Source organism: Macaca thibetana, chromosome 8, assembly GCF_024542745.1.
Source record: "Macaca thibetana thibetana isolate TM-01 chromosome 8, ASM2454274v1, whole genome shotgun sequence".
In the NCBI taxonomy this organism is placed as follows: domain Eukaryota; kingdom Metazoa; phylum Chordata; class Mammalia; order Primates; family Cercopithecidae; genus Macaca; species Macaca thibetana.
This window is the reverse complement of record NC_065585.1, coordinates 123,351,707-123,373,655: the sequence shown is the minus strand read 5'-3', so window position 1 is coordinate 123,373,655 and position 21,949 is coordinate 123,351,707.

The following is a 21,949-nucleotide window of genomic DNA, read 5'->3' as shown; positions in this document are numbered from 1 at the left end:
TGAGCCAAAGTGCAAGACAAGAAATTGACCCAGCTTCACTGGAGCCAGGACATTAGAGTTTAATGGCATGTGCCTCCTACCTGCCTCAGAAACCTTGTAACTGACACAGGGCCTGAACGTGGTTTGATTTGGGCAGTGCTGACCACAGACAGGCAGCCTTCACCTGAGCAGAGAATAGGGAGACAGCTAACTTGGCTAAAGCAATGCGAGGGCTCAAATGGCACTAACGGGCTGTGCTCGTGAATCAGCTTTGTTTAGGTACCATCTGGCAAAGCTCATCTGAAAATTAAGTAGCAAGCCCTTTGATGTAAACTCAGGGTTGAACTAAATTACAGAGAAATGAGAAGGAAGTATTTTGAGTTCACTTCCTTGCTCCATCTTTTTCAATACTGTATAATAGACTGTTTATTTCCTTCCTTTCCTTTTCTTTTTTTTTTTTTTTTTTTTTTTTGAGATAGGGTCTCACTCTATTGTCCAGGCTGGCGTGCAGTAGTACAATTTTGGCTCATTGCAACCTCTGCTTTCCCAAGGCTCGAGTGATCCTCCCACCTCAGCCTCTGCAGCAGCTAGGACTACAGGCATGTGCCACCACCCCTGGCTAATTTTTGTATTTTTTTGTAGAGGCAGTGTTTCGCCATGTTGCCTAGGCTGGTCTCGAACTGCTGAGCTCAAGCAATTCGCTCACCTCAGCCTCCCAAAGTGCTGGAATTAGAGGCGTGAGCCAGTGCGCCTGGCTAACAGACTAGTTCTAATTTAACATCCAGTCTCTGAAATGTCTGGCCTATCACTTGTTCTGAAATTTATCTCCTCTGTGGTTTTGTCAAGTTTGTCCACAATTATAAATCTTGAGGCTATTTCCTTGTACAGGTAACAGAAAAGCTTGACTCAAAATACCTTAAACAATAGAAAAAAAACCTCATGGATCAATAAGTTCAGAGATCAGGTCCCAGGTTCCTTTGTACCTTGGCTTCCCAGTGGCATCAGGAATCCGGCCTCGCCACGTCCCTGCTCTGCCATGCTCAGAGCATGAGCTTGGCTTACCCTTGGGATGGTTGCTTCATGATCACAGGTTGAATCTCTTGGTCTAGTCGGGACACCAGAACTAGCAATGGGCTGAGGAATAAAGGACCTTTGTTCCTACATCTCTTTTTCAAGATCAAGGAAACCTTTCCCAGAAGGCCTTCAGCTGACCCTAAACAGCTTGGCCACATCATCCAGCAGTCATGGGCACACTCAGTACAATCACCCTGACGGGCTTTGACCAGTCCATTGGTGGTAGATAGATACTGGAACATACCTATGTAGCTCACCTTTGTCTTCAAGAAGGGGGAAGGAAGCCCTGTAGAAAACTAACAGCCATTGCTTGCCTATCACAGACCACACCTTTGCTGGACATTTTACCTACAGTATCTTACTTAATAATCACAGAAATTATTATCTCTGTTTTCCAGATGAAGAAACTGCAGTTCAGCATGGCTAAACAATTTGCCTCAAATGCCACCACTAGTAGTGGAGGAGAAAGAATTGGAATTCAGGCTTATCCACACCCTTTGCTCTCTCTAGTCTTCCAGGCTCTCTCTCCAGAGTCTACTCTTTTCAGGTCTACCCAAGGCTGGAGACCCCCCTCCCCCACCAAACGAATAAGAGCCTTCTAGGACCACTGTAAGCACAAGGCCTAGAATAGCTTCCCCTCTTCAGCTTTCCCACACCCCCCACCTTCCCAACATACACATCTCCTACGTCACCCCAGAGCTCCACATTGCCTCCCCACCATCAAAGCCACGTCCATATCCGTCCCTGTCCTGGCCCTCCTTCCAGCCAGATGGAAGCGTCTTTCAAGGCCTTCGCCAGGTCCTGACCCCCCCTCCTTAATCTCCCACTCCCACCCCATCGAATGAAGTTTCACTGAACAACACATACATGTCCTACTATTCATTGCTTTATTGCGCACTTTGTAACTTAGGTGCCATTGTTTCCCGTGAATGAATCTCATTTTCCTACTGGTTTTGAAGTGCTCTGCTCAGTGCTCAGTACATAATAGGCACTCAATAAACATTAAAGAAATACATGAGGACAAAGACCACCCCTTATTTTTCTATATCTTTCATAACACTCCGCCTGCTGCTGAGCACATGGCTGGTGACTAATGGACCCATTGACTTGGGGCTAATTTCCCCCCAGGGCTAAGGAATGGCACGCAGACAAAGAAGCTGGCACGGCCCTTGTCAGTTCTGAGGGAGGTCTTTTGCAAATGGGCCCTGTCAAACTCACATTTGCTTGTAGCCCTAAACTCATTTAAACAAATAGAGCATATGAGATCATGACTTCTGGGAAATCATTTAGTTCCCCTATGGGGAATGCTGGCATGCTCATTTCCTCTCCCCAGGGGGGAGAAAAAAATAGCAGAGGCTTTGGAAACCCTGTGTGCTGCAATTTAATTTACACATTTACTCAGTGGTTTGTCAGGAAGCGGCTCCAGGAGTCCTAGAGGAGAGGACGCCGCACACAAAGGGCTGGGGAGATCAGAGACTGGTTGTCTGGGGCAAGGGACTGCCGTGGGCTTGGGGTCCTGCAGGCCTGCTTGGTTTTCTAATTGAATCCTCCTGGTCACTGCCCCCCTGAATGAGCATCTCCACTCTTCCCTCCTGTCTTCTGGCATTAACTACACTCCCTTTACTCTGCATATCAGATTTTCTAGGTGTTCACCATATATTTTGCTTTTATTCCCAAGACTGACTGTAGTCTCCAAGAGATGGACTCAATCTAATCACTTAATTTGGGAGGAGCATAAGGGGGCAGGCGGTTGCAGAAGGTCATCACTGAGGTCAACACTGAGATCATTTCCAGTGTTCTCTCTTTCTTTCTTTCTTTCTCTCTCTCTCTCTCTCTCTTTCTTTCTTTCTTTCTTTCTTTCTTTCTTTCTTTCTTTCTTTCTTTCTTTCTTTCTTTCTCTCTCTCTTTCTCTCTTTCTTTCTTTCTCTTTCTTTCCCCTTCCTTCCTTCCTTCCTTCCTTCCTTCCTTCCTTCCTTCCTTCCTTCCTCTCTTTCTTCTCTCTCTCTCGTTTGTCCATTTCCCTCTGTCACCCAGGCTAGAGTGCAGTGGTACCACCAGAGCTCACTGCAGCCTCAGCATCCTGACTAGCTGAGACTACAGGTGCTCACCACGACACCTAGCTAATTTTTTGTAGAGATGGAGTCTCACTGTGTTGCCCAGGCTGATCTGGAACTCCTGGCCTCAAGTGATCCTCCTGCTTCAGCCTCCCAAAGTGCTGGGATTACAGGCATGAACCACTGTGCCCGGCCTCCAGAATTTTCTGTCTCTTTTCCCCCAGTTTCTAATAACAGAAAAAAAAAAAAAAAAAAAAAAAAAAAAAAAGGGCAGCCAGGTTGAGTGGTCCATCCAGAAAGGGCTCTTGGTAAATGCTGACTAATTTTGCCTTCAGGGTTCAATAGAAACAATATTTCGAAGTAGCATCGGTTTGGTTAAGGTTTCCCAGGCATTGTGCCTACCTCACAGTGTTGCGGTGCTGGTTAAATGGGCTAATACTTGTGCAGAGCTCAGGACAAGGAAAATGTATAGGAAAACTCTTAAGTGTTAGTTGTGGTTGTTCTCTTTGCCACCTCTCCCGCAATCATGAACCCAGAGCCCTTTCTACCCTATTTCTTCTAATTAGAAAAGGTCTCATGATTTGGCCTGAAGCCCATTCAGCATGACGCAGTGGAAAAAAACATTTCGAGTCTATAGACCTGGAATGGAAGACCTCGGTTGGAATTCTACTCTGCACCTAGCAACTGAGTGACCTTGGCCTAGTCTTTTGACTCCATAAGCTTAAGTTTGTGCCCTCTTGAGTGATATTAACAATAATATTCCACGGGACTGGACTCAGGAAAAACGTACAACAGACTAAAATCTACCACAATCCTCGGTGATAGTGATTGCTATACAATGGAACACTTAGATTAACATCTACCACAATTCTCAAGGATAGTGACTGCTGTACAATAGAACACTTTCCACTACTGCGAAGGGCAGTGACAGTGAAATGTTACTTCCTTCCCAGTTACAGCCCCACCCCTTCCCTAAGGTCTTTTCCTTTTATCAATGGAGATGATCAATTAATCTAAATGAATGAGGCAGCACTGAACTTCCTGGCATTAGCAGTGGGCGGAGGAGGTCCTTGGTTGGACAGAGAAGCTTCATCTTGTCCTTGACACCCCAAGGTTAGGTACAGAGTGGAGATGGAAGGCAGAGAGCGAAAGCCTTTGCTCCAAGTTAAGAGAGACAGCCAGGGGAACCGATCCAAAATGGCAGCTTGAGAGGAAGCAGTCGGCTGCCTGTTCTGGAACCTCTCGGAGCGGTGTTTAGAATGTTCTCTCTCATTAATCCTATTTAAAGCCCGGCTGCTGAGAGGGGAGGCGGGGAGTCTTGTTTCAACTTGCAGCGGTGAGGTTCGCTGCCGCCACTGCCTCTGCTGTTGATGCAGGGCTGAGCCCAGTGCTGGGAGGGGCAGGGGGATTTCTCGGGGCCACCCCTGCTGACTCTGACAGCCCCTCAGGAGAGCTGCTGAGGCATCCCCTCGCCTCAGACCTGCTTCTGACTCGCCCGACCCTGACCCTGAATTTTGTTGTGGGAGAGGCTGTTTGCTAAGAAAGCAGGAGGTGTGGGCTGGCCTGCCGGCTGGTGATAAACAAGTGTTACAGAAAGGTGACTCTCCATTGAAGTGCCGGGGATAGTGGGTAAAAGAAAGCGGGGGCGGGATTTTGTGCAAGAGTGTTTTCTGGGAAATTCCCTCTCCCTCTGGGCCTGGGGAGGTCTCTAGCTGGTTTTGAAAACTAGGAACAAGTATTCCCAGCCTTCGTCTTTGAGGTTCTCCTGGAAGAGCCAGATCTAGGGAACTGGGGCCTTCCTCACCTTGAAGGGGAAATGTGTGAGTGAACCTGCCATGAATAATGTAGAGCCAGCGTTTGCAGAGAAAGAATAGTGGACAAATTTACCTCTGTGGCGTTATTTCTGGGAGGCCAAAAAGAGACTATTTCCCCCCTAAATATTTCCCTGTAGTTGATAGTCAATGCTTGGGGTTCATCTATGGATGGGCAGGTGTTATCTGCAGCCCGGAGCTCTTGGGCAGCTCTGACATTTACTAGCTACATGATGGTGGATAGGTCATTTACTGCGAGCTGACTTCTCTGTGAAGTGGAGAGAAGCCCGCTGCTCCTGTAAGTCACTGTGAACACATGGCAGATGCATTCCTTTCACTGGGGAATCTCCTCCTCCCTTGTGCAGATTTTAAGCCTGTGGCTGATACTTTTGCCCAATATTCCCATTTGCTTTAAGGGTCAAACACTGAAATTTTAACAGAGACAAGCTTGCTGTCCTTGTTTCTTCCTCTTGATTTGGGGACAGTTTCCCTGGATGTGCTTCTGACTGTCTGCGAAGGTACGGTGGAGAAGGTCCCAGCCTTTCTTAGCAAGGCTGGCCTGTGATTGAGACACCTGTGTGCTACAATTATGAGAGTGAATTGGGGGTAGAACTGACCCCCAGGACAGGCAGAATCTTCCAGTGGCATCTGAAGATTTTGTAGCAAGAGTAATTTGCCAAGAGGAAGCCAAACTTGGGTTCGGCACCGCTCAGGCCCAGTGATCTTTGTGCAGGCTTCTCAGGGTTCTGTGTCTTGTTTTTTCCTCCCAGTAAAATGGGGATGATAAAACTCATCTCGTGTTTCCATTTGGCTTGCATGAGGGTGACAGGAGACTGTGAATGAAATGCTGAAAACGTAAGGTAATTTAGGCTCCTGGGATTGTCGGCTCTCCTTGATAAATGCCCATTTGGCGGTGCTCTTGTTATCTTGAAACACGGCCAACTTCACTCTGATCTGCGTTAAACTCCCACATTGCCAGGCACGATCCTCATTGCCTTGAAAGCAGTAAAGCAGTTGGGTAGAAGATGCTATTTTAGGACTTAAAACTGAAAAGCAAAAAAAAAAAAAAAAAAAAAAATCAATGTGAGCATAAAGGGATAATTTAACAGTCTTGTACTCGTGAGGGAAGGGAAGAGATATTGTATATGAACTTCTAGTTCTAGTGGAACTTCACATTTATGTAGCAAGTTAAGTCACCACAACTGAAAAACAAGTTGATAGCCCTATTATCACCAAGTAGGGAAAGAGAGAGAGGTTAAGGGAAAAATACCCTTGTTTTGGACTGACAGAATCTTGGCCTGGATATCGGGGGATGTGTCGTTGTGAATTTTCTATTCTCCCTGAGGAGCAGAGACTTAATGTATTTGTAGAACACTTTATACTTTCAAAGTCCAAACAATCTCTCATTTGATCTTTGCCAACCTTTTAACATATGGTGGACAGGTGTTACTATCCCCATTTAGCAGATGAGAACACTGAGGCTCAGTAAGATTAAGTCACATACCTACAAGTCACAGAATGAGGCAGAAATCACTTATTTCTTTGGTTCCCATTCCTGGCACCAAAACTGAAACACCCAGCCTGTAATTAGAATTTCACAGAATCTGACGAGGCTAAATGTCTTCCTGTCCAACTTCTCACCCAATGCAAGAATCCTCACCACCAGGCACACAGCAGGTGGTGTTCCGACTCGGCTGGAAGACGTATATTGACAAAGAACTCACTACTTTATGAGACAGATCATTCTATTTTTTCACATCTGTAAATGTTGGGGAGTTTTGATAAAATGAAAACAAAAATCTGTCTCCTAGTAATGTTTACCCATCAGTCAGTGGTATATTAAATGTTGAAGCTGAAAGAGATCTTAGAAATGATGCAATGATGGCTCAGGTCTAAGTGATGGGGTTACTACGAGTGGGTGGGTGAGCTCAGGGCTCTGCCTACCAGTCCAGTCCTCTTAGCCCAACTACGCCAGGTTAGTTCTGCCCACCTGAGCAACCCTGATGAGCCTACTTTTCACCTGGAAGTCTTGCAGATCTCTGAAAACCACAATCCAGGCTGGGCGCAGTGGCTCATGCCTATAATTCCAGCACCTTGGGAGGGCGAGGTGGGTGGATCACCTGAGGTCAGGAGTTCAAGACCAGCCTGGCCAACATGATGAAACCCCATCTCTACTACTACTACAAAAAAAAAAAAAATAGCCGGGTGTGGCAGCATGCGCCTATAGTCCCAGCTACTCAGGAGGCTGAGGCACGAGAATCACTTGAACGAGGATGGCGGAGACTGCAGTGAGCCGAGATTGCACTACTGCACTCCAGCCTGGGCGACAGGGCAAGACTCGGTCTCAAAAAATAATAATAATAATAAAATAAAAATAAATTAAAAAATAAAACCACAACCCAGTCTATCTTAAAAAAATTTTTTTTTTTTTAGATTCAGGGGGTACACATGCAAGTTTGTTACATGAATATATCACATGATGCTGAAGTTTGGGCTTCAGTTGAACCTGTCACCTTAATAGTGAACATAGTGGCCACTAGGCAGTTTTCCAACCCTTTCCCCAACTCTCTCACCCCTCTAGCACTCCCCAGTGCCTATTGTTCCCATCTCATGGGAACAAGAAGATATCCCATGCGTACCCAATGTTTACTTCCCATTTAAGAGTGAGAACATGTGGCATTTTATTTTCTGTTTCTGAGTTAATTCACTTAGGATAATGGCCCCCAGCAGTATCATGTTGCTGCAAAGGTCATGATTTCATTTTTTATGGCCAGACAGTATTGTGTCTATGTATCACATGTCACATTTTCTTTATCCAACCCACAATTTTTTTTTTTTTTGAGACAGCCTCGCTGTCTCCCAGGCTGGAGTGCAGTGGCACGATCTCGGCTCACTACAACTTCTGTCTCCCGGGTTCAAGCAATTCTCCTGCCTCAGCCTCCTGAGTAGCTGGGATTACAGGTGTGTGCCACCACGTCTGACTAATTTTTTTGTATTTTTAATAGAGATGGGGATTCACCATGCTGGCCAGGCTGGTCTCGAACTCCTGACCTTGTGATCTACCCGCCTTGGCCTCCCAAAGTGTTGGGATTACAGGCATGAGTCACCACGCCTGGCCTGCAATCCACTATGGATGGAATCAAGGTTGATTCCATGTCTTTGCTATTGTGAATGGCACTGTGACAATCCTGTCTATAGCAGTTTCCTCCTGTCCAAGTTTAGTGTTCCCACTTGACTTCATCCTTATTGTGTGATGTGATTTTCTTATTCATTCAACAAGTACTTCTGGAGAATCAACTCTGCTCAACATGTGCTACGTGCCAGGAACAGAGTAGTGAACATTCAGATTTGTCCTTGTCTTCATGAAGCTTACAGTCTGATGGGGAATGTAGTCATTGAACAAATAAAATACGATGTGGTGAATGTAATGCTGTAGGAGATTAGGCGAGGCAAGTGTTATGCTGTTGGAGGGACGGGGACATCTAGGAGCCATATTAGGGAAGGCACCCAATCTGTGCTGCTACTAACCTTCCTTGTTGCTTATGTACCCACATGCTGTCTCGTTAAGGTCTCTTTAATGTGTGGGCCCCTGAAAAGGTTGTATCAATTCAAATATTTGCTCAAGACAGAGAGCAGCCATTCTCATCTCTTTCTCTCTCTTTTTGCACACACCATGCTTTTGTTAAGGCACGCTAAGGCTGAGTTTGCATTTTCCCCAGATGCACGGTGTTGCTGGCTTCTAGTAGCCTGAGCTCACCTAAAATCTATGTGATCTACTGTCCAGTCTGATCTGTTTAATGTTTTTAGTGGCAATGAAGCAATCGACAATTTACACATATTATATTTCATCCTTTTGGTTTGACTCAAGATTCCAGTCTGTAACGATCTCTTCTTGTCTCTGTTTCTGTTAACAAAGATATGTTTGCAAGAACTAGAAACATGCTCAGGTTATCTGAGTTCATGGGAGTTTATTGTAAAGACAAGAAAAGCTTCTGCAGACTCCCATTGAGGGTCCCAGAGAAAGGACTATTATTCATACATGAGGAGGTGACCTCAGCAGTTGCAAAAAAGAGAACGGCCTTGGGACATGTCTACCACTGAAGTATTCTCCCTCCTTTACCTCTTCTTCCTACTCTATTCTCTGTTCTTTTTCCTCCTCCTTTTTTTTTTTTTTTGAGACCAGGCTGGAGTGCAGTAGCCAGATCTCCACTCACTGCAACCTCCACCTCTCAGGCTCAAGTGATTCTCCTGCCTCAGCTTCCTGACTAGCTGGGACTACAGGCATATGCCAACATGTCCAGCTAATTTTTGTATTTTTTTGTAGAGGCGGGGTTTCTCCATGTTGCCCAGGCTGGTCTCGAGCTCCTGAGCTCAAGTGATCTTCCCGCCTTGGCCTCCCAAAGTGTTGGGATTGTAGGCATGAGCCACCTCACCCAGCCCTCTTCCCTCTTCCTTCTCTCTGTGGTTTCTATTCATAATTTCTTCCTGTTGCCTTTTCCTTTCCCCGCCCCCCTGCCCTTTTTTTTTTAAGAGACAGCATCTCACTCTGTTGCCCAGGCTGGAGTGCAATGGTGTGATCATGGCTCACTGCAGCCTCAAATTCCTGGGCTCAAGCGATCCTCCTGCCTCAGCCTCCTGAGTAGCTGGGACTACAGGCATGAACCACCACACCTGGCCTCTTCCTGTTGTTTTTTATTTTCCTCTTTCCGCTTCTATACTCTTCTGTCACTTGTATTTGCTGCTTCTGATGCTCAGAAGATCTGACTGAGTCAGCTACCTGTGTTAAGAATCATGTGTCCACATGGTCCTGGCTATTTGGATCAGGTACTATCTCTGTTCTGATTAGCTATGGACAGGGCTGTGGCATCGTGGGGCAACTAGCACACTCGCTGGCACATAAAGAGTTTCTCAGAAGAGAGATGTGAATTTCAAAACAGGGTCTTGTTCTGTCACGCAGGCTGGAGTACAGTAGCATGATCACGGCTCACTGCAGACTCCACCTCCCAGGCTCAGTCAATCCTCCTGCTTCAGCCTCTCAAGTAGCTGGGACCACAGGCATGAGCCACCATGCCCAGCCTCCTAAGGTGCTGGGATTACAGGCATGAGCCACCACACCTGGCCAGAACACAGGCTCTTAAATACACTGAAAGTGTCTGAGTGCCTCATAATGAGCTCCTCATCTATACAGGGATTTAATTTATTTAAATGTTTGTTTTATGTTTCTTAGATTTTATCCTTCTCTGTCTCCATTTCAGACATGGTACCTCCTTTACAAAATAAGTAGTTTTCATGTGTGTGCTGAGAGCCAAAAATCGTGATCTCAGCCACTTGTCACTTGAACCAGGAAAGATTTATTACTTTTAGTCTGAATGATGCCTGTTATAACAGGTATGTCTTATGCATCAACAAAGATGTTCCCAAACTTGCGGTGGAATTGACAGTCACTTGGTGTCTTGCCCTATACTTTATCTTTTTTTTTTTTTGGAGACAGGGTTTCACTTGTGTTGCCCAGGCTGGAGTGCAATAGCCAGATCTCCACTCACTGCAACCTCCACCTCTCAGGCTCAAGTAATTCTCCTGCCTCAGCCTCCTGAGTAGCTGGGACTAACCAAGAAGGGAGACACAGAGCTGGTTCTCTGAAGGGATGGGGATATATGCGTCTGTGGTCCCTGCAGTCAGCTATTCTAACATCTGCTTTTTTTGACTGAGCTTTATAGTATCTTCAGGATTCGAAGTCTGCCACTCAAAATCATACCTCACCAAGGGTCGATTGACTACTCCCTACTTCAAACATGACATACAATTCCTCTTTGAGCTGCTTACAAGCCAGGAATGAAGGTGAAGTCAACTAGTGCTGGCCTCCATAAAATCTCCGTTTGGCTATAGACATCAAAACATGCATTGAGATAGGTAGAGCAGAAGTTCTTTAAGTATGGAATTTAAGTATGACTGTGAAATCAATGTGCCCCTATTGTCTATCCTGTGATATTCAATGTATGGAGACTTATTAGAAAATGCAGTATCTCTGCTAGGTTTGATGGCTCAAATCTGTAACCCCAGCACTTTGAGAGGCTGAGGCGGGCGGATTGCTTGAGGTCAGGAGTGTGAGACCAGCCTGGCCAAAATGGTGAAACCCCAGCTCTACTGAAAATACAAAAATTAGCTGCACGTGGTGGTGCTCTCTTGTAATCGTGGGAGGCTGAGACATGAGAACCGCTTAAACCCAGGGTGGAGTGGAAGTGCAGTGAGCCAAGATTGCACCAGCCTGGGTGACCCTGCAGCTTGGGTGTCAGAAAGAGACTCCATCTCAAAAAAAAAAAAAAAAAAAAAAAGAAACAAATGCAATATCTCACGCAACTCCCCTACCTATAGAACCAGAAGCTCTGAGGATGGGGCTACCGATCTGTTTTGTTTATTTCTTTCTTTATTTTTGAGACAGGGTCTTCCTCTGTTACCCAGGATAGAGTACAGTGATGCAATCATAGCTCATTGCAGACTCAACCTCCCTGTCTCAAACAATCTTTTCACCTTAGCCTTCTGAGTAGCCGGGACCAAAGGCATGCACTGCCACGCCCGTCTAATTTTTCTGATTTTTAGTAGAGACGAGGTCTTGTTATGTTGCCTAGGCTGGTCTCAAACCCCTTAGCTCCAGCAATCCTCCCACCTCAGCTTCAAAATGTACTGGGATTGCAGGCGTCAGCCACCATGCCTGCCTCGATCTGTGTTTAAACAAGCAGCCTGGATGGTTTTGCGGCACCATTGAAGTTTGAGGATCACTGCTTTTAATCTGAGAAATCAGGGCCAGTTTTACTTTTGCAAATATCGCTTATCAAGATAAAGGGTAAAATAAATGTGTATTGTAGATGCGTATAATAACAAATGACACAATTGTGAGTGTAAGTTTATATAGACTTATATATTTATAATTTCATGTATATGTGTACTTATATTGTTACATATTGTATACTATATTAATATCATTCTCATAGGTACACATATTAGTGTAAGCATCTGAAATAGACCTTGTAAACTACATGCAGTTTGAAGATGATGGTCTTTTGGGGGTTAAATAACACCATTTTTTTTTTTTTTTACTTTGCACTCAGAATCAATTGATTAATAAGACAAAGAAACAATGGACGTGCCCAAAAAATCAGAACTCCACGTTTATTATTCACAAAGACTAGGTTGGAGAATGTGGCTTGAGTCAGTGGGAAAGTATCCCAAAAAACCCTCCTGTGAGGAAATGACAATCAGGAAAGCCACACATCACATGGAAGGAAACATCAAAAACAGGTGCAAAGCATTGCTCCTTAACAAACCCTGGATGCTTAACCCCCAGGGTTTAGCCTTGAAACTGAGGGCCAACTAATAATATGGCTCTCTCCATCGAGGGTGAAGATCAACACTCAATCAGGGCAGTCCAGCTTCCCAGCTTAGTCCCCACCTCCCAGGTTTCAGCTACAGCGCTGTTGGACATCTTCCTGGTGCTTCTACAGGACAGCTTGGATTTTCCCTGAAGGCTCTGAAATAAATCATAACAGTCCACTGATTAAATAAACCCCAAACTGCTCTGTACCTGTGGTTGAAACTGACTCCCTTTCCCATTCCAAATTATGTCCAACCCCATTTTTCAACATAGTACATCAGAAGTCCTTGAATAAAATTGACTGATCCATTAAGATCCTCTAGTTACTAACTGCATGAAGACAATTCAGTAATAAAACTCCGGCAATTTCAGAACACCCCAAATTCAAATATAAATGCCTCTCATTATCGAGTTCCCAAGGAGAATTCAAAGCTCAAAGTCTAAATTCCCTTGGTAAGTCAAAGTTCAAAGAAGCTAATCTCCATAATCAAATTCACTTGCTTGTGTGAGTTAAAGTTCAAGGAAATTAAAGTCTGAAATTCATCCTCTTCGATTTCTTATTCTGCTCAGACTCAGCCAGAAGAGTTCATGATAGCTGGGTGGAGCTGGGATTCTTTCAGCAGCCTCAACCTGGATTCTCACGAGATCATGTAATCCTTGCAGGGCCTTAGGAGTTTTATTAATGCAATGCGAAGTCTTAGATACCTCACTTTTTTTTGTTTTGTTTTGTTTTGAGACGGAGTGTCGCTCTGCCGCCCAGGCTGGAGTGCAGTGGCGCTATCTCAGCTCACTGCAAGCTCCGCCTTCCGGGTTCACGCCATTCTCCTGCCTCAGCCTCCCAAGTAGCTGGGACTATAGGCGCCGCCACCGCGCCCAGCTAATTTTTTGTAGTTTTAATAGAGACAGGGTTTCACCGTGTTAGCCAGGATGGTCTCGATCTCCTGACCTCGCGATCCACCCGCCTCCGCCTCCCAAAGTGCTGGGATTACAGGTGTGAGCCACTGCACCCGGCTGCTTTTTTTTTTTTTTTCTTTTGAGATAGAGTCTCACTCTTTTCCCCAGGTTGGAGTGCAGTGGTGTGATCTTGGCTCACTGCAACCTCTGCCTCCTGGGTTCAAGCAATTCTTCTGCCTCAGCCTCCTGAGTAGCTGGGATTACAGGCACCTGCCACCATGCCCAGCTAATGTGTATATTTTTAGTAGAGACAGGGTTTCACCATGTTGGCCAGGCTGGTCTCAAATTCCTGACCTCAGGTGATTCACCCGCCTCAGCCTCCCAAAGTGCTGAGATTACAGGCATGAGCCACCGTGCCTGGCGGGCAACACCTCACTTTTAAAAAGCTTGATCATTTAACAAGACACATAAGATGATGACAGTTACAGACTTTCCATACTCCTACACCCCCAGTTAAGAAAATCAGCCAACCTTTAGCACTTATCTCAGGTAAAATTACATTCTCAGACTCTAATATTTAGTGCTGTCCCAGGGCCATTCTGAAGGCTGGGGAACAGACAGAGGAGACCTTGGTTTCCACTTCACCATCATGCCTTTCAGTGGATGTCAGTCGTCTGGGATCCATAGCTGAAGAACTTAACCTCAATTGGAAAAAATCTCCTAGCAAAAGGTTAATTTTGGCACTACGCATTATTTTCAGCACTATAAACTTACCTAAACTGGGGCAGGACTCCATCTGTGTATACCGTCTGCACTGTATGAGAAGGACGTCGAGATGCTTGCGGAGCTTGCAAATTCGCATTTACATTGTCTCTGTAGCCCTGAGTTCTGGAATTTCAGTACTTCACTGAGGGGTGAGCCCTGACGGGTAACAGCCTCCGTTCTACCAAGTGAGTAGATATTTTCAGTTCTAGGCCACAACAACAGCTGCCACTGATTCTTGTTATGGAATTGTTTAAGACCAAGAACCTTCTGCAGAAGATTTTTACCTCATGTCCGCATGTTTTTAAGCTGGGAAAATTACCCTCTGATGATTCTGGTGAGGAGTTGCTATGGGCTTTAAAACCCTTTGCCTCCATGACCAAGAAAGAACCAATTCTTCCACCTTGACTTCTCAAGGCATTGCATTTTCTAGACTTCTAAATTCTATACATGTCTTGGACACATGGCCACAGGGCCCAACCAGTGCCCAATGTCTACCTACAATACATGAATTATCTTGAAAGTTGCCTGGAAATACCATTATTTTATTTTTTGTTTGCACCTTAGAATAAGCCTCATGAATACAAAATTAATTATTCCAGATGCTCCCTCCTTGAACCTGAATGCAAAATGGTATTCAGGAAAGCAAATTTGGCTCTGCCAACTTAGGCCTGGAACTAATAATTGCTTCGTTTTGAGTCAGGGTCTTACTTTGTTGCCGGGGCTGGAGTGCAGTCGTATGATCTCGGCTTACTGCAACCTCTGCCTCCTGGGTTCAAAGGATTCTCCCACCTCAGCCTCCCCAGTAGCTGGGATTACAGGTGCATGCCATCACGCCTGGCTAACTTTTGTATTTTTTGGTAGAGATGGGGTTTTGCCATGTTGGCCAGGCTGGTTTTGAACTCCTGACCTCAGTCGATCTGTCTGCCTTGGCCTCCCAAAGTGCTGGGATTACAGGTATGAGCCACCGTGCCTGGCCCTGGCACTAATAATTTAAAATTAGAACCTCAGTAGTACCTTCTAACAAATATAGAACTAAGATGCCTTGTTTTTTCAAAGGACCTGATACTGCCCTGCCCTCTAAGGACTGAAAAGATCAAATCCCATCTCAGCCTAGCCTGGGATACAGGTCTAAGCTGCTTCTGCATAGTAAATTGCAGCAGCCTGCATGGACACTACTGTTTCTGTGTTGAGGCCACAGCTGACTTACCTGGCTGGTGTTTTCTCTGGCCAATCATATGGCCTGAGTACTTTTGCTTAAGGCAGGTACAGCCTGAGCAGCATTTGCTGGAAGCTGCCCATAATTCAGTCCCCCCAACTCTATTTTTTTTTTTTTTTGAGATGGAATCTTGCTTTGTCGCCCAGGCTGGAGTGCAGTGGCGTGATCTCAGCTCACTGCAACCTCCACCTCCTGGGTTCAAAAGATTCTCCTGCTTCAGCTTTCTGAGTAGCTGGGATGACAGGTGCCCACCACCGTGCCTGACTGATTTTTGTATTTTTAGTAGAAACGGGGTTTCACTGTGTTGGATAGGCTGGTCTTGAACTCCTGACCTCAAATGATCTGTCTTCCTCGGTCTCCCAAACTGCTGGGATTACAGGTGTGAGCCACTATGTGCCTGGCCCATAATTCAGCTTTGACTCTATAGAAACAGCCTCTCTTCAGTGAACAAAGCCATTATAAACTTTTGCTCAGGCTGTAGTAGTTAAAAGCCAAATGCACAATGGCTAAAAATCTAACTGTTTCAATATAAACCTCCACAAACACCTAAGGTCCCAGGGTCTTGCCCAGATCAATGCCCATATACCCTGGCCCTACCAAAAAAACCTTTTCATGTGTTATTTTGATTTCAAAACTCCATTTCCTGTTGATATAGTTTGGCTGTGTCCCCACCCAAATCTCATCTTGAATTGTAGCTCCCATAATTCCCATGTGTTGTGGGAGGGACCTGGTGGGAGATAATTGAATCATGGGGGTGGTTTCCCCCACACTGTTCTCAATCATTTTATAACAGGTGTCCCTTTTTGCTTGGTTCTCATTCTCTCTTGTCTGCCACCATGTAAGACATGCCTTTTGCCTTCCGCCATGATTGTGAGGCCTCCCCAGCCACGTGGAACTGTGAGTTCATTAAACCTCTTTTTCTTTATAAATTACCCAGTCTCAGGTATGTCTTTATCAGCAGCATAAAAATGGGCTAATACACTTTATCAGCAGCATAAAAATGGGCTAATACACCTGTCTTACTTCTCAGTATTCCTGACTCATGCAACAAATGATGGTGTCTCTGAGTGTGCTCTCCATCAATGACTTCTCCTTTCCCTGCCTCAGTTCTGATACAGATGAAAGCAAAGTCTTAAGACGTGGCTTACATCTTTGGGCAAGTATGCTTCCTAACTCCTTAAATTAAAAAACTTCTGCTCCCCACAGGCAGCTCACTCCCAAGATGAAAAAGGGAAGAACTGAGCTGAGCTGAGCATCCTCTGTTTCTTCTCTTCAAATTCCTGAATCCTGTTAAAATATACCTTTTCCCCTGGAAACTGAGAAGTCCAGAGAGTCTAGGAGTGTCATACCTTCCTATGGAAGAAGCATCTTGAATGAGGGCGATGTGCCCCCCATCCACGTGGAAGAGGTCGCATTAAATAGGAATGTAAGAGTGGTGTTTGATAAATCTACTGTGCAACAGAGTTTCCAAACTGGGAGTCCATCCCTTCTTTTCTTTAGGTTTTGCTCTAGAGATATGTTAAAAAGAAACAAACCAGCAAAGCCCTTTACATTGTCATGCTTGCATATTGTAAGCTTTAGTTTATCTTGACTCTAAACTTTTGCCATTCTTAGCACTGTTTAATTGGACTCTGAAGTATGTAATCATCTGAATGGTTCTTTGTTAAGTCTAACAGCAACACCTATGGCTACCTCAATTCTCATAGGTATCTTGTCTTTTTCAGTGATGTGATGTAACCTGCTCCTCAAACAGGATGGTAAGCTAGTCAACTGATTTTCAGCATAGGTGCCATAACATTTAATAAGGGAAAGAATAGTGTTTTCAGCAAATGGTGCTCGGACAACTAGATATCCACGTGCAAAAAAATAAAAATGGATTTGGACTCCACCTCACACCATACCAAAAAGAAAGAAAAACTCAAAATAGTACATTTAGATGTATGAGCTAAAACTGTAAAACTCTTAGAAGAAAACGGGTTAAAATCTTTATGACCTTGGTTTAGGCAATGATTTCTTAGATAGCTGATAAAAGATATCAGAATATTCGGAATATATAAAGAACTCTTACAACTAAATAATAAAATGACAACTCAATTAAAATTAGGCAAAGGATCTAAATAGATATTTCTCCAAAGAGGACACAGAAATGCCCATAAATACATGAAAGAATGCTCAATATCATTTTTCATTAGAAAAATATCAGTCATAATGCAATAAAAGGGCTAGGCATGGTGGCTCACACCTGTCATTCTAGCACTTTGGGAAGCCAAGGAAAAAGGATCACTTGAGCCCAGGTATCTGAGACCAGCCTGAGCAACATAGAGAGATCCCATCTCTACAAAAATTAAAATTAAAAAAACTAGCCAGGTATGGTGATGCACACCTGTGGTCCTAGCTACTCAGGAGGATGAGGTGAGAGGATCATTTGGGCCCAGGAGGTCGAGGCTGCAGTGAGCTGTGAGTACACCACTGCACTCTAGCCTGGGTGACAGAGCAAGACCTGGTCTCAAAAAAAATTTTTTTTAAGTGTTAATAAAAAATGCAATAAAATACCACACTAACTAGGATGCTAGGAGAAAAGACAGATAATAATAAGTGTTGATGAGAATATAGAGAAATTGTAATCTCAAACATTGCTGATGAGTGTAGCCACTTTGGAAAACAGTCTAGTAGTTCCTGAAAAAACCTATATAATAGACTTAACATATGACCCAGCAATTTCACTTCTTTTATGTACCCAGGAGGAATTAAAACTTACATCTACACAAAAATTTACGCATGAATGTTCACAGCTACACTATTCATAAGAGCCCCAAGGTGGAAACAATCCAAATGTCTATCGACTGGTGATGGATACACAAAATGTGGTATGTCCATACCATGGAATATGACTCAGTATAAAAAGGAATGAAGTGCTTGCATACGCTACAACATGTTGAATGATCCTTGAAAACACATGCTCAGTGAAAGAAACCAGTCACAAAAGACCACATATTGTATGATTCCATTGACACAAAATGTTCAGAATACACAAATCTATAGAGACAGAAAGTGGGTCAGTGGTTGCCTAGGACCAGGGAAAGGGGATGATTTGAAGGGAAATGGGGATTGCCTACTAATAGGTACAGGGTTCCTTTTAAAATTGATTGTAGTGATGGCTTCACAATTCTGCGACTACACTAAAAATCGTTAAATGGTACACTTTAATGGGGTGAATTGTGGGGTATGTGAATTACATCTCAGTAAATCTCTTAAAAGACAAACAAAATGACACAAAACAAAAATGCCTGCTTCTTGAAGGTAGAGATCATGTTTCACACTTCTTTGTGCAATGAGAATGGGTAAAGGAGTGTACCTCACTGATTTTGCACGTGATTGAGGTCCTCCAGTCATTCAAGGCTTGACAGCATTGAAAACAATAAAAGGGTCTCCTCAGTGATGTTTCTGAAGACTGCACAGGGCAGAGAAGAGATCACCTCCCCAGGCAGTTTTCTTAAGGCACTTGGGGAAGGCTGGGTCCAGAAATACCAACAACAACAGGCACTGGAAAGCCAGTCCCCTTCCCTCTATGCCTGTGGCTGTTGGATACTCTGTCACCATTGGATTACCCCACAGACCTGCCCCTGTCCCCGGTGGTCCCTTCTTATTGTCATTGTCCACCATGGTGTGGGAGCACTGTATAAGTGCCTCGATCTGCAACGGTGTCTGGAAAAGTTAGGAAGCTTCCATGAACTCTGAGCACGAGTTCTCAGAAAGTCTGCTACTTACTCTCAGTTCCTGGAGTACCTCTGCCCAAGACCTTCGTCTACAGATGCAGATACAGAAGACAGATCTTACCACTTTGTGCTGTTCCCTGACCTAAAGGATGCCTCCGGGAAACAAGCTCTATCCTTTTCCAAAGCTGAAGCTCTCCCCTTGCTGAACCCAGACTGGATCAATAGCCTTCTCCCTTATACTCCTTCCTGCCTCTGTCATCATCTTCTCCCCTCCTCCACCCTCTTCCTAGAGCTTCCAACTTCTTTTCTGGCAAGCAGTATCAGGAATAGATCAACACAGAATTCGAAGTTAGACAGACACGATCAGCATCTTCCCTCCTCTTCTTGCTATCTGTGTTAACTGGACCAAGTCACTTCGCTGCTCTCTGCCTTTATTAGAGAGAATTACAGCTCCCTGGAGGGCAATGAGTAGTGGTGGCGTGAAGAGTTAAGGAGATAATGCAACTAAAGCATTTAGCATGGTGTCTGGCCCCTGGTGAGTGGTCTGAAATTGATAGCAGCTGTTCTTATTTCCTCCTTTGGGCAGAAAGCTCACCTCAGATAGTGTGGTGTGGAGGCACCCTACTGTGTTGAACCCCCAGCCTCTTGGCTGTGCTGTCAGGCATGGTCCCATGGGGCTGGACTTGTAACATCTTCCTCCGCTTTTTTGGGAATCTTCTCCCCTGCACGTTTTCATAGGGTAGAGGCAGCTTGCCCAGTTGCACAAACACACAAAACAGTAACTGTGGCCCCCCGGAGTTCGGGGCTTCTGGATTTGTTACTGGGGTGGGGGCTGGAGAGGAGTGAGGGATACACAATTGCCACTTCGTTTCTTCCCTCTGCCCCACCTCTTTCTGCGAAAGAGCATTTAGTCCAGGACAATCATCTATACCCTCCAAAGCATTCAGATCTGGAGAAAAGTCCATCCACTGACTAATGACTGATGATGTTGGTTAAGATAAATATTTTTTCTTTTGCTTTAAGAGATGAGGTCTCACTATTTTGCTATTTTTTAGAGGCTGGTCTTGCACTCCTGAGCTCAAGGGATTCTCCCACTTCCACCTCCCGAGAAGCCGAGATTATAAGTGCGTGCCCCTGCGCCCAGGTTGAGGATATGTTGACATGTTTAAATGCAATGCATGAATGCACTGAAGCCCCTTGGTCATAAGCACTTTCCAGCAACCTCCATCCCAGGCCTCTCCCAGCCCCCACACACTCCAACACAGCCAAAGTGTTCTTTCTCAGGGTTTGTGACCTTGTTTAAGGAAGCCGGAGCATGGGGTTCTCATCCAGTCCCCGCACAGCTCTAAAGCCCTGGGCGTTTGATGCGTTCTCATGTTTTCTCGTAATGCACAGTACTTGACTAGGGCTCAGTAAGTATTTCTTGACTGGTTAGTCAGCGTGGGCTACTTTCCCTCTCCTTCCCTGAGAGCCCAGCTGAGGATGGAATGAAAGGGAAATGAAATAAACATCTCAGGCCCTGCAGCCCACCAGGGTCATGGTATTCTCAGCGCTGTTGTGAGTCAGCGCTGACCCTTCTTTGTCATCGACCGAGGCACCGGAACTAAGAGCATAAACAGAGGCGGAAGAGGAGGAGGGTTGGGAGCGGTGGGATTTGTCCCTGGGTAATGCTCTATCAAAACCCACAACTTTCAATAATAAACTTCCAGTAGAAGCGCTTCCGAGGCCAGACTGGTTTCTGTGCTCTCATGTACAGTATCACGTTAGATCCTCTTAACGCCCCCACGAGGGAGAGTTTTTGCAAGCTAAAATTCAGTGGGAGCCATGAGCAAGTCCCCAAAACGATCTGGTTTAGCTTATTTTCAGACAGACTTTCGCTGCATCAGAGAGTGGCGGCCTGTGCTCTGTCTAGTCAGATATGGGGCTGGGGATTAGAAAAACGGAGCAGATGTTGCACCATTAATTGTCTGGGATTAGACAGTCTGGAGGTTCAAGATCTAAAGTTCAGTTTGCAATTTTGCCCACAGGTATTTAATGGAGCAAGGCATTTCCTTGGGGGCTTATGATGGAATTTAAAGCCCCCAAGGGTTTTACATTTAAGCTCGAATGTAAGCTTGAATTTAAAGCTTTTCCTACACACCTTGATTTACAAATGCACCAAAACTGGGACAGTGAGAGGTTAAGTGACTTGTTCAATGCACTGCCGTAAGTTAGGGTCAGTGGTAAGACCAGAAACAAAGTTTTCTGGTTCCCAATTCATGATTCTTGTTAATTCCTCCTTGTCTGGGACTTAGTTCCCATCTAAAGCCTTTGTGTTGAGGCTATGGAATGCTTGCTGGTCTTTCCTTAATGGGAAGCGGATGATGAGGCAGCTTAAAGCTTAGACATGACTCAGTGTTGTTCAGCATTGAGGATGGATCAGACTCAAAGGAATAAAGATCCAGTCACCTTTTTTTTTTTTTTACTGAGACCGAGTCTCACTGTAGCCCAGGCTGGAGTGCAGTGGCGCCATCTCTGCTCACTGCCTCTGCCTCCTGGTTCAAGCGATTCTCCTACCTCAGTAGCTCGGACTACAGGTGCACGCCACCACGCCCGGCCAATTTTTTATTTTTTTAATTTTTTAGTAGAGAAGGGGTTTCACGATATTGCCCAGGCTGATCTGGAACTCCTGAGCTCAAGTGATCTGCCTGCTTTGGCCTCCCAAAGTGCTGGGATTCCAAGCGTGAACCACCACGTCCGGCCCCAGTCACTTTTCAAGGTGAGCTTTGAAGAACTCTATTTCCAAGTCTTGGCAAGTAGCTCATGCAGGATTTTGTTGGTCTGGTTGCTGCCAATCTTCTGTAGCAAATAATCCCATGCAATAAATAATTCTTTTGCTTCATGTCTATGTCATGTTTTATGATGAAATAACATATATGTTTGCACTTGGATTTGAGGAGAACACTTGCCACAGAGCTTACACGGATTAATGTTTCCAGCGTGTTGATCTTGGTTTCCTAATCAGATGACAACTTTCTGGAATGCAGAGAATAATCCTTAGATTTCTTTGTATTTCTCATAGTATCCATACT